General features: G+C 47.5%; 1 protein-coding gene across 17 annotated transcripts in view; it reads right to left on the bottom strand.

The window, feature by feature from the left end:
- PAK3 (p21 (RAC1) activated kinase 3) overlaps positions 1–13,751 on the bottom strand; it is a 571,264-nt gene that overhangs the window by 115,850 nt on the left and 441,663 nt on the right. For 7 of the 17 annotated variants that reach the window (XM_025431412.3, XM_025431415.3, XM_025431422.3 and 4 more), the window contains one exon: positions 9,530–9,677. The exons of 9 other annotated variants lie outside the window; for them this stretch is intronic. The gene's annotated coding sequence lies outside the window, so the exon portion shown is untranslated. Of the gene's footprint in view, positions 1–45; positions 207–9,529; positions 9,678–13,751 lie in introns of all 17 variants that reach the window. One more of the 17 variants, XM_049107805.1, reaches the window with a different exon arrangement.

The raw sequence follows: 13,751 nt of genomic DNA, 5'->3' as shown, positions 1-13,751 counted from the left end.
AGAAAAAAAGATCAGCAAAGACAAAATGAAGAAAGGTTTTCTAACCTTTTTTTTGGAGTTTAGATTCCTCCTGTCTAGACAAAGATGCTTCAAGCAGTGAGATGGCATGACTAGCTGTGAATTTCAGAATTCTTCCTTGGGTGACAAGGTTGCAGATGTCTAAGGCTGAAGACTTGGGGCAATTTTCCGCCACGGGGTGGGATGTTCTAGGTAGCGACATGGGAATAATTTGGGAGAGAAGACACTGAGAAAGTGAGCCAGGGAAGAAAGCAAGCACATGAGCATGGGACTAGAAAGACAAGAGGAGGGACATTTCAAGAGGGGCCTCTGTTTCGGACATTGGCCAAAGATGACAGGGATGTTAGGCCTGCTATGATTAACTGGTCTCAGGACCCTGAATGGAAATACATTTCTATCCCCAAAGGCCTAGAAGAATGTGGGAGGCCAAATTCTTTTTTATATAAGTCTTTGGGGGGAGGTTTCCAGATTTGCTGGAGGTATAATTGACAAATAAAAATTGTATATGTTTAAAGTGTACCATGTGATAGTTTGACATATGTCTACACTGTGAAGTGGTTACCACAGTTCAAATTAATTGATACATCCATCACCTTACATAGTTACCTTTTTTTGGTGCCATGAGAACATGCAAGATCTACTCTCTCAGCAAATTTCAAGTACACAATTTGGTATGATTAACTATAGTCGCTATGCTGTGTATTAAGTCCCTGGTTTAACCTTTAGTTTCTGTTTGGGATTCCAAATAAAACTGTGTCTCAGTTTCTTTTTTGTTTGGGTTTTATTTGTCTTGGAGGGGTCTTTTTTTCTTAGAAGATTTTATTTATTTGAGAGAGAGAATGAGAGCACAAGCAGGGAGAGTGTCAGAGGGAGAGGGAGAAGTAGACTCCCTAGACTGAGCAGAGATCCTAGAAGTAGACTGAGCAGGGATCCTGGTGCGGGGCTCAATCCCAGGACCCTGAGATCATGAAACGAAACGAAAGTAGATGTTAACCAATGGAGCCACCCAGGCGCCCTAGAGGTCTTTGCAAATAAGAGTAAATGACTAGCTTAGAATGGTGGGAGGAAAAACTAATGAATAAGATGGTATGCTGAAAACAAATATGATTATGTTGGAAGCCCCTCGTACTAGCAGCCATTAAAGCACCAATAATAACCGTATTCCTGTAAGAATAAAAACAAACTGTTCTAATGTTTTTGGCCAATATGACAGCATTTATGATTTTAGAAAAATGTCTTTCAACTTTTATATGAACTCTACTAACAAATCTAAAAATTCTACAAAGACCAATAAGTATTGGCAAATGAACCTCAATGGGTGACTTTTGTAAAAGTCAATATACAAAGAAAAGAGAACACACAAAGTGACAGGTCTATCACAGCAAAATTAGGAATATCTGGTGGAAAGCAAAACAAATATCTAAGCATCTTGACTTTGAGAGGCAGAAACCACATAGCAAGCCATAAAAAGCAAGAGGACACATCAATTCACAGGTGGTGGAAAAAATGTCTTCCTAGCTATCTAGCCCTCTCAATAGAGACACCAAGATTAAAGACAATACATACAAATGTAGCAGCTGTTCTAACATATTGATTTGGCATCATGAAATGGTTCAAGAGAGCTGGGCATGTGTGCTGTAGATATGAATTTGAAGATCTAGAAGAGTACAGAATAAGAGAGAAGAAAAGACTGTTGGGGAACACCACCATTTAGGGGCTAGAAAGGGGAAAGGAACCAGAGATCCCTGAGGAATGTGGTTAAAGAAGTGGAGGAACTCACTAGAAGATTTCATGGAAGCCAAGAGAAGAATACTTCACTTCCGAGTATGGCTATGAGGCCAAAAAAAAAAAAAAAAAAAAGGCTACACAGAGGACAAAAATACTCCACTTTATGTCCTCCCATCTTTTCCCTAGAGTTTACTAAGGTTGATGTCATGTCATCTTCACATCAAGAAAAATGGCCAAGTGGCACCAGAGGTCTGTGGACGTATTTCAGAATGTTTTAAGAAATCCCACACTGTGGACATCTGGTGTTACTTGAGCAGCATGAACAAAACCACACAGCATGCCTGGAGAAAGATTTTCCTTATGGTGGTGAACAGCAGCACCATGGCCATATATTATTCAGCCTTATTGCAAAGCATACTCTTATGAGATCACGTTTGTTGCACTCTTGCAATGTGTCAGACGTAGCACAGGAGACAAAGAAAAAATACAATATGGTTGGGCTAGCAGATAAACCGTAGCTAGCGTTCAACTTTCTTTTTCCACAAGAAGGATTATGCTCAGTTCAAACAGCTCTTATTTGTTCGACGTAGTCTCCAAAGGCTTTGCCAACCAAAGATGCAAATGTTCAGGGTGGACAGGTCCCATCTCAGCCTATTTCTGCTGCAAATCAGCTTCATGATCTTGGATACATCTGTCCCTTAGCCCCTCTGAACCTATTTCCTCATGTACGAAATGTGACTACCTAGCCAAGAAAAAATAAAATAAAATGTTATACCTAGAGGAGATGCTTACAATTACTACCCTAGATTTCACGAGCCATAAACAAAATTGTCAGCATCCATTGAGATCTTATGTCCCAGCCGCTCTGCTGAAAGCTACACCTGCACAAGTGTGTGCCACATGCGTAACCACATTAGCTATTATTATTTCTGTTTTACAGACGAAATGGACATCCAGAGACATCAGGCTGCCTGCTAAGGTTGTAGAGTGGAAGATATGACCACAACTCCATGTCTGTGGGGCTCCAAAGCCCATACTCTGATGTATGCTTCCACAACCACACAACAGTTTCATTGGACATGACGTGTTCTCAGTTACTCACAGCCTTTGCATGGACATGAACATTCTGAGGGATTCACAGTGAACTGTGTCTCCACTGTGGTGCTTGGGACCAAAGCCTGGAAATAGGCAGAACATCTATCCACAAAGCAGACATTTCAGTGTTAGAATCAAGGCCAGAGGAGTGTCTGTAGTTAGACACCAGACTTCTGACTCCACCAGGATCAGGAGCCTCTCCTGTTCCCTTCTTTGAAGTTTCTATACCAGCAAATGGAAGGTGACATCATGGAGGACTTCATCATTTCAAGGGAAAAGTTGTAGGACAAGAGGGGACATGGACACGAACCAGAAACATTGTGGCAATGCCCAGGTAAGCATGTCCCAGAAGGACCTGGGAATGGAGGCAACTCTCCATAGGATAATTCTGTTTTTTCCTTCATCTTCTTAAGTGGGGATGAGCACTACCTCCTAGCTTATGTTTAAGCAGAAATGTAAGGAAAGCAGGCAACAAGTCCTGTGAAACATAGCTCCTTGGTTGCAAAGAACCATCTCCTTTCTCTGCTGTCTCAGGGTCCCGTTCCTTTGAAGGCACCTACCTCATAGAGCTGTGGTAAGGATAAGATCTATCATCTGTTGAGCACTTACTGTGGACTGGACTGTGTGCTACCTGCTTAGATAATCTCATTCCACCCACATAACAACTCGGTGAGGTAGGAAGCTATTAGTGTCCTCCCATTTCAGAGATGAGGAAACTGATCCTTTTTTTAAGATTTTATTTTATTTATTCAAGAGAAAGAGAATGAGAGAGAGAGTGAGAGAGCGAGAGAGAGAGAGAGGCAGAGATACAGGCAGAGGGAGAAGCAAGCTCCACACAGGGAGCCCGACGTGGGACTCGATCTCAGGTCTCCAGGATCACGCCCTGGGCTGAAGGCGGCGCTAAACCACTGCATCACCCGGGCTGCCTGAGGAAACTGATCCTTAAGAGGGATGAGTGGGATCCCTGGGTGGCACAGTGGTGGGATCCCTGGGTGGCGCAGCGGTTTAGCGCCTGCCTTTGGCTCAGGGCCCGATCCTGGAGACCCGGGATCGAATCCCACATCGGGCTCCCGGTGCATGGAGCCTGCTTCTCCTTCTGCCTGCGTCTCTGCCTCTGTCTCTCTCTGTGTGTGTGTGACTATCATAAATAAATAAAAATTAAAAAAAAAGAAAAAAAAGAGGGATGAGTAATTGACTCAAACACGATTCCGCAGCAAGGAAGTGGCCAAACTGCCATTCAAATGCTCATCTACGGACTCCAAAGCTGGTGTTCCTAATTCCTCTATCATAATGGATGAATGGGTTATTAACTGTTTTGAAAAGCAGAAAATACCATATAAATGCACGGGGGTGGGTCTATGCACTTAGCACTTCACAAGGATTTCAAGTGAATTTAGGCAGGTGCATTTTTTTTCCTTCCTAAAATTCACCCAGTCCTCTAAAATTATATAATTTGCTTTGGGTGACTCTCAGCATATCCACAGAAACGACCAAATGTAAACTTGCCAGGCTATTTCTCTAAAGCCATCCCTTGGAGGAGGTGGTGGCTAAATTTTCACTCAGTACAAAACTTCCATTAAGGTCTACAGCTCACTTTCATTCCTCTTCCTTAGGTACAGAGACAAAGGGCTCCTGGAAAGATGGCACATCTCTGGGCTGCGCAAGAGGTCTACGAGGAGGTTTGCCTTGGGAAATGACTCCCCCCACATCCTGGCTGCTGTTCCCAACTACTCATGGACCCTCAAGTTCTCGGGAACCTAAAGAGGACTATAAAGATTCCCCCAATCCCAAGCTTCAAGACTGTTGCCTTGTGCTACTGTTGCATGGTGACGTCCTTTTCCCCACTAGAATAAAAGTACCTCAAGGGCAGGATATGTTTCATACCTCCATCTGAATCTCCTTCTGGGTCTAGCACTCGATAGGGCCCACAGAAGATCCTCAACCTAGGCTGGTAAGGCCATTGGAATTCTGGGATTGAGGAAGACAGGCACTGGATCTGTCCTGACACATTGCGGTCCACCTACCTCTTTCAGTTTTCTTACTGGAGTTTCATAAGTAGATGCTCTGGGCCTGGCATCATGGTAGACACTGGGAATCCAAGATAAGTTACACGATATGGTCTCTGCTTTCAAGAAGGCCTCAATCTAATCACAGGTGTAGAGGGTACTACGTGGTATTTCAGGCTTTTCCCCATGGTGCCAGAATCCATATCAAATGGCCGTGTGGACATATTTTGCACCCGTCTTTACTCCATAGAGACTCCAGCAGGGGAATCTATGGACTAAGGAGGCTTCTGCAAGGTGCTCTCATGTTTCTAATTCTCTCATAGGGAATTGGGGTGGAGCCTGACCCTGACACCAGGTTCTTGATCTACTAGTTCGCTCCTGGGATTTGTGCTTCTTTTTACCCTCTTGCAGGGAAGTCTGCAGTCTGTTTGGAGTGCAAGGAAGTTTTTTCAGTTTGCCTTCATCCGCGCCTACTGAGAAATTTCCTCTGTTAACTTGCTAGTAACAGCTGTTGAAATTCCAGTGGGGTCTATATATGCGCATGCATGCTCACAAGAGAAACTTACTTTATCATCCAGCTAACTCATGAACCTTTCTTTTCTCTTTCTTGAATACCATGGAGTAACACATTCCAGTGTAAACAGGGAAAAAGTAGACCTGGCTAGACTAGAGGTGGCTATGGGAAGCAATGTGGAATTCCAGATCAGAAACAGAAAATAAGAGACACATACTTCTGCCCAGGAGACCACTGGGAGTGCCTAAAGAAACACACACATTTCTTACCTTCCCCTCCCCTTGGGAGGGAAAGATGAGGACAGGTTATGTCATCATCTTCCAGAAAATAAACCATCTAAGCCCCAACCTCCTTTGGATAGGCTGGCTAAGATTCTACTAGAGATGACTTCTGTAAAAGAGAATTATGGCAAAAGGATATAATATTTGATCTGTGGGGAAAAATTAAAAAAAATTGATCTGTGGGTTTGAGCTTTTTCTTTTTAATCCTAGACATAAATTCCACTCCTTTTTGCTCTGGAAAGATCTAGTCCCACTGGTGCCCTGGCTGAGACCAACAGTCTTCCTTTGGCCACAGGTTGCTGTTAACCTTCTAGCAGGTATGAGAAGAGCATTAGTGACAAGTAGGGGAAAAAAGTGACAACTTTTTTGTGATTATGAGCTACCACCTGCAGTGGGTGTGAGATGGTGTGTGTGTGTGTCAGTGAAAAAAATGAGTGGATACGGCAGTATTAGCGTGGGGCCACATGCAAGAGTTTGGGGATGTGTGAGTGTGTGCGCATGTTTGGGGCCACTATAAACACGTGTGAATCACAGATGTGGGTTAGTGGGATCATCTCAGCAAGGGAGCATAGGTCAGTGTCAATGCGTCCGTGTGTGAGTCCAACTAAGAGTTCATGGCCATTCAGGCAAGTATGTTGAGCTAGAGTCAATGTATTTATGCCTTGGTGACTGTGTGGGCACATGAGCCAGTGTGAACAAGTATATCAACCTAAGCGGGGGGGGGGGGGTACTGCAGGGTGGATGAGAGTCTGAGTGTAAGTCTACATGGCCATCTACGGCATCAGTAGCAGGTTGTGTCTAAGTGCATGAGTGCATTTATGGGAATTGAGGGTGACAGTGTTCAATTGTGTGGGTCAGGGTGGTGTGTGCCAACATAACTGCCACTCAGGGACCCTGCAGATCACCACATGTGTACTGGTGCAAATGCATGTAGCTGTGTGAGGGTATGTCAGTATGAGAGTACAAGAGTGAGAATAGGCAGGAATGTAAGCATGCTAGCACCAGTGTGAACACGTGTACTATAGAAATGATAGTTGGACAGTGTGAAGATATACATGTGAATGTGCATGATTGTGACCGTGCACCCCTGGGAATGTGTGGGAGTGTAGGATTTTGAGCATGTGTCTGCAAATGTGAGAATATGGAAAACTGTGCAAATGTATAAACATCAGTATGTGGGCATGGGCATGCCCTAAGTGTGACTGTGTGATGTGAATTAGCATGAGAACTGAATGGGCATATGGACATGTCAGGGTGTGTCGGGATGACTGCATCAGTATGACTCTGAGTACGAACATAGGGTGCTGGGTGTTAGTGAAAGTGTCTAAGTTTATGAAAAGGAGAGTGTGAGACTGTATATCAGGATGCATGCCTGTGAGCTGGAGGAGTGCGATCAGATCTCAGCATGAAGGTGAGCAAATAAACGGGAATGGGTGTCATGATGAGCGTGTTTCCATGTATAAGGGTGACTATGTGTGAGTGTGACAGAGGCAGGGGGGTTACGTCAGTGCTGAGCATGTAATATTGAGGTTAAGATTGTAAGAGGGTCTAAAAAGTGGAAATGAGGGGCAGCCCGGGTAGCTCAGTGGTTTAGCACCACCTTCAGTCCAGGGCCTGATCCTGGAGACCTGGGATCGAGTCCCATGTCAGGCTCCCTACATGGAGCCTGCTTCTCCCTCTGCCTGTGTCTCTGCCTCTCTCTCTCTCTCTCTGTCTCTCATGAATAAATAAATAAAATCTTAAAAAAAAAAGTGGAAATGGGTGAGACTGTGTTCATGGTGGGAGCGTGTATGCGCATGCATGTGTCCCTTCAATGAGTGATGATCTGTGTGTTTTACTGCAAGGAGGAAACCATCCATGACAGCGCAAATGTGTTACAGCATATAACATTGAGGGTGTGTATGGCTATATGAGAAATAGGCAAGGGCAAGTCAGCATGGGTCTGCGTATAAACTACTTGCGATCGTGCAGGAATTTGCAGGTTAAATGTGATTCTATCATTTCTGTGGATGTGAGAAGGTGTGACCAAGAGTGTGTGAGAACATAAGAAAGTATAAAGGTGTGAGTGGGTGGGAATGTGAGGCTGCAGTGTAGGGCGAGTGCAAGCATGTGTCAGTATGAAATGTGAATATAGAAATGTAAGTGGCAGTGTGTGGCAGTATGAGTGTATGCCGGCATGCAGTGTGTTTGTAAATATGTGTGTGAGGGTGAAGGGGTGGGCGTGATGGTCACCACAAATGTGTCCGGTGGGAAAAGTGTGAGCCAAGGAGGCCTAAGGATTGTATGAATGTCCAAGAGTACAGAAGCATGCTTGAGAAAGTATATGTGCGTGTGTGCAACCAGGGAAGAGTACTGATGTCATCTAGGATGCTGAGAAACTCTCCAGGAAGCGTCTTTCCCCTCAAAGCCACCGCATGTGTCCAGTTACAGGCACATTACTCAGCCCCTCCCAACTTCTGTCTCTTTGTGGGCAAAGACAATGATTCTAGTACCTACCTTGAGCTAGTCTCACTTATAATCAGAAACAAAAACAGGAACTACTGTGGGATCAAACGGTCTCCTGCAAGTAAAATGCCTAGCCCAGTGCTGGCAACAGTAGACAATAGATACGGGTTATTATTGGAGCTGTCACAGAACACCCGGAAGAGATCCCGGGGCTCCCTTCTGACTTGAGCGAGTTCTAGTTACCTTCTGTCGCTCCAGGTCTATAGAGGATCCCCTACCACAGCATCTCTAGAAAGCTGAATACATTAGTATCAGCAGGGTTGTAATTTCATACCCTCAATATCATGGCTGAAACTCTGGAGCTTCCCCTTCATGAGGAGGCACCCTAGAAACACCTGCCACTGAGCTACACTTTTCCTTTGTCCTGGGGCCTGGGGCAGACTTTGTGAAAGGGAACTGCACTGTGTACTCCTTATTTTCTCTTTGTTATTCTTGTTGTTAGAAGTGTAGACCAAGAGAAAGAGGGACATTAAGATACAAACAGGTAGCTGGACAGTGACATATGGCAACAGAAGGCTGGAGGGAGCAGCTGACAGCAGAAGCCCTAAAGGCTGCCCGACAGGGAAAGAGGTACATGATCAGAGGCGGGCCACGGAACCTGAAAGAAGTGGAGAGGAAGAGAAGAGCTCAAATTGAAAATCTGCCGGGCAACTGTAGGGCACTCGTGAGAGAGACCAGAGACCTGTAAAATTGAGTCCCTATCCCTAGTTTCTGGTCTAGTTTACCTGCCAAGATGAACACTCCAGAAACCACGCAAGAATTACAGCAGGCAGCAGAGAAGCAAGGGCTACGCAATACTCTACGCACTCAAGTGTTGTTGGAAAGCTGGGGGAGAAGTGGTCCTTGCTTGGATGGGAAGGCAGAGGGAAGGTTCTGGAAGGTTTAAGCCCACCAGGCCCGGAAGCTGGGACAGATGGGGTGGGGGTATGTCTTGAATAGGAAGGTGAAATGAAAGTTGTGGAGCAGGAGAAATTTCAGGAACTGACTGGTCAGACAGTGGCACGTGGCTGAAATGCCACTGTGACATCTGGAAAGCAGGAAGAAAGAGAATAGGCAGCTTGATGGGAAGCGCGTTGGTGGTTACACGGAAGCTCTTAGGTGGTGCTTGATGTTTGTAAAGGACTTGGCCCTATCCATTCTGTTGTTTCTCTTACTCCACAATGTAAGTCACAGCTATCATTCCCATATCAGCAATGGCAGGGAGGGACCAAGAAACCAAGGGTAACTATACAGCCACAGGCCCCCAGAAAGAAAGGGCTATATCCCAAGACCCAGCTAGGGAGGCCTAAGCAGGGTCTGTAACATTGGGAGCTCTTATGAAAAGGTGGCCTTTACCTGGATTTGGAGATGTCTGACTCCCTGCCCTGGAATCCATTACTCACCTCTTACTGCCACCACTGTAGGACCTCAGCACAGATGGGTGCTGCCCATGAGAAGGGGCTGGGCTGCCTTCAGCTCCGACGGACTCGGTGCTGGGCACACCTGCTGCCACAAGATGCAAGGACTCAGATGCTCTTTCTTGGGGACAACCTGCCAAGACAAGCATTGTGGGGGGTGCAGGAACCCCTTGCCCCTCCTGCTACTACTCCCTTAGCCACCCCCCCAAAACCTCACATACACCCTACAGTGGATTTCAGAAAACCCCTTGAGAAGGTAGAGCATCAGAGAGGAGAGAAGCATACAAAGGGCCTTGGGAGGTCAGAGCCCATTTGGGTGCTGGACTGGGGGCTTCAGGTTGAGAGCTGTTGTCATTTCACCACTCACTCTGGCTCTGCTTGCTTGTTGGCAGAGAAGACCTGCCCTAGCCACCCCAGACAAGTGTCAGGAGGACGAGATCAAATAGGACAGATGGGAAATAGCCACATATTCTTAGGAGGTGGTATAGTCCCACGTACAACAGAAAACTGAGAGATCATGGCAAACGCACTTTGGCTCTGAGGACATCTGAGCTTCCCCAAACCCTGGCAATGCTGTTTCACTTCCAAGCTGCCACCTCTACCTCCTCCCCTTCTCAGCAACCCCTTCACTGGGTGGCTGTGGGAAGCACTTGGAGAGTCCCTAATTGGCTATCATCTCATAGCTGTTGAAGGTTGCAGTCTCTGATCCTAACTGGGACCTCCTTCTGCCTCCCCACAATGTCCACTATGGGGAGGTCTGCCACAGTCTTTCTCAGACTTCTTAGGGTGAATATCTACTGGTGTTTTTCTGGGTGATAGTTTGCCCTATTTCCCTACAGAGGTTTCCATGTTCAACTGTGGAGGCAAGGTCTTTAACCCTTCTCTTTTCTGCCTTCACCCACAATCACTCAAGCCTCTCGAAGGAAGCCCACTCTTCCATCCTTCCTACCCTGCCCCCAGCTTCCCTCCATGGTGTCTGTTCTCAAAGAAAAGCAGCACATATATGTTCAATTCCAACAAAGCTGGACCCAGGCTAGTACACGCTCTAATGGCCGATAATGGAATGCAGAAGGTCCTAATCCAAAGACACAGATGGCAGGATATCTAAAGGCGGAGACAGTAAAAAACTGAAGCCTCAGGGAGGCAAGAAAAGCCCCAGGATTCTCACTTTCCCCTTGGTGAACAAGAAGACCAACCCATATCCCAGGTATGCCACTTGCTCTTGGCGAGACTCCAGAACACGGCCACCCATCTGTCCCCCAGGGGCCCTGGCATTCCCTGAGTGCCTCCCACTCGCATCCTCCAAGCAGCCTTTCCAACTGCCACCCACTGAGCCACTAAGTGGTGTGCCAACCAGGTCCTTGGCTGCATGAGCTCATCCTGCAAGGGGGTGGGGTGAGGGTAGGTGAGTAACAGCCACCAAAGCTCCAGAGAGGGGCAGGACTGGAAGGGGGCTCAAGAATGATGGCCACTAAAAGTCTCCTGAGCCTGGGGATGGCAGAAAGCTCCCATGGAGGTGGGGAACAGTGCTAGAACGCAAGATTGAGGGGGGGGGCAGTGGATGCACCAGCCTGGACCAACCAAGCACTTCCAGGTTCCTGTACAAGATTGAGCTTTCCTTCCACCTGTCTCCACCTTGCTTCAGCCTCCCATTAACTGCATGGCAGCCTGCTTCCAATCCACCAGTTACACAGCCCTAGCCAGTGGGGGGAGACTGGCAGGACACAGTGCTCCACCTGGTGGTCTCACTCCTCCCACCCGTTGGGGATGTGTTTTGTTGGGAGTGTGGAGATGTGGCCCTGTGTTTGAGTACGTGCAGGGTGGAATCTGTGCTGCTTCCTGCATCCCACAGTAGCTGTGTGCCCTGCGTGCCTGTGCCCGGTCGTGTGTACGCCATGTCATACTTATCGCTATTTTGTGTGTGTCAAGTCTGTATCATGTTGGGTGTGTGTGTGCAGTCATGTTTTTGTTATCAGGTGCACATATACGGGGTCTGTTATGTACTGTGGATGTGCTGTGGTTCTGAGTATACATGTAAGTGTGTGCCATGTTTCTAATCCATATTCTGTAACACATGTCTCTGCCATATTATGTGTCTGTATCATGTTGTATGTTTATCACACCTTGTGTCTGCACCTGTAGCTTAGCCTCCTACTGGGGCTGGGGTAGGGATCAGTGCACCCATTGTGTGCCTACCAGCACCCCAGCTTTGCTGCATTCCAGCTTCCTGTCAGCATCTCTGACTGGAGACTAGGGTTGCCACTTTTGGGGGAGGGGGCAGGAAGCTATGGCCAACCACTCTCTCTACCGCAGGCCCTCCCACAGCTGGTGCCTGGCCCAGCACTAAAGATTGCAGGGAAAGGAATTCTGGAACCTTTGTGAAGCCCAAAGGAGGAAACTAAGTGCTAGGGAGATGGCACCCTTGCTAAACCCCCGGCCTCATCCATATATGAGAAGGGCCTGCAGGGAGCTGCAGCTGCCTCAGTTTCTCCTTCAGGACATCTGGAAGAACTGGTGCCCTTCTCCGCAGGGGCAGGGAGTTAACAACTGCCCAAGGGATTAGCGCTGGCAAAGGGAGCCGGGCCAGGGGACACATGGGAAGCTCTGCCAAAGGTGTTCCCGCAGAGGCCACTAGAGGGGGCGATTGTGCAGGCAGTTAGGGATAGTGTCTCATAGATGCAGAATTCCAGAAAGTCCACCTGGCTCACAGAGGAGGGAGAAAGAAGAGGATACACATCCTAAACAGGCCTTCCTTCACCCTCATCTGGGCCCTTCGGTTTTGAGGCTGAATCGGGGAGTTGGCACCACTAGTACCTATCTGCACCCCCAACCCCCCCCCCATAAGATCTATATAAAATCCCCACAGAGCTTCTCAGAGGCTGGTTATAGGTTCCCTAGCAGATTCTCCACCTGGGCTTCCCTTCTCCCTCCTGTTTCCCATTGACATGAAATCAAAATAAAACCACGCTGCTCAAGGAGATGGAATGTGTGTCGTGGTTGGAGGTTCATTTTGTATGGATTTCCCCCAGATTGGAGGGTGAGATTTAAAAGGGTAAATGGATTTTTTTGGGGGGGATGTCCTATGGTGGGCCTGCCTTCATGACCAAGAACAAACAGACCCACTTTCTAAAATGTCATGACCATCTCAGAAACCACTTCATCCAATCGCATCATTCAAAAGCCAAGGAAAGTAAGGCTCAAAGAGGGGCAGAAGCAGACCAGACCACCAGCCTCCTGACTCCCAGGGTTTTTGTTCTACCTCAGCTCCCTGTCCTCTAGTCTCTAAAAAAAAACAAAAAACAAAAAACCCCCCAAAACAAAAAACCTTCTTTCTCCAAATACAGCACCCTCCCAGCGTGGCAAAAAAACCTTGCCTCCCTCTCCACTGTGTGAGCTCCAAGACAGTCAGTCAGGCTCTGTCTCAATGATCAGCGCCCCAGGCTTTTCTGTGGCCACACCTTGGGAATGATCTTCATTCCCCACCAGTAAATTGTTCATCTCTTTCGGGCCTTCAAGGTCTACCTCCCCCATTTTGGCTTCCCACCTGCAGCCGCAGCTGGAGTTATGCCATTTTGCCCCTTGTCACGTCCCTCGGGTACAACACAGATTGCCCCAACCTGCAGATAATTGACTGAATGTGCAAATCAGACATGGATCCATTGTCCTGATTAACATTTCCAATTAAACTCTGGGTTAGGCTGTGGGTATTAGTGACTGGAGTAATCACTACTTGAGATGTAAATGCAAATGCCTTCCAAAGTCCTGGGGCCCAGGAGGAATGGAAACAGACTACCAGGCCTGGGGGGAGGGGAGGAGGTGTTCTTTGGTCCTCTAGTACCCCAAAATCAGATTTGAAACGTATGGCTGTTAGTTCATACGAAGGCTCCAGCTTCACACCAGAGGAGGACTCTGGCCCTGATTGCACACCCTTTCCTGCCCCCTGCTGGAGAAATCACATCGTGCAGAGTTGGCAGGCGAGTCCACCCCAGGCCCTGCAGGGGGAACCGCCTAGCCTCTGGCAGTTGGGGAGGTTGGGGCACAACAGGGTACCCCCAGAAGCCTCAACAGCTACACTTACCTTCTAGGGCAGTGGTTTTCACCATCCCTCGCCTGCACGGGGTCCCATGGGCCCCTGGGAAGGAGGGCATTTTTGGAACACAGGCAGATACTCCTACGGCTGCAACAGGGACCACAGACCTGGCCTTGG

The sequence above is a fragment of the Canis lupus genome, chromosome X, assembly GCF_003254725.2.
Source record: "Canis lupus dingo isolate Sandy chromosome X, ASM325472v2, whole genome shotgun sequence".
NCBI classification, from domain to species: Eukaryota; Metazoa; Chordata; class Mammalia; order Carnivora; family Canidae; genus Canis; species Canis lupus.
This window is presented reverse-complemented; position numbering and strand designations above follow the sequence as displayed.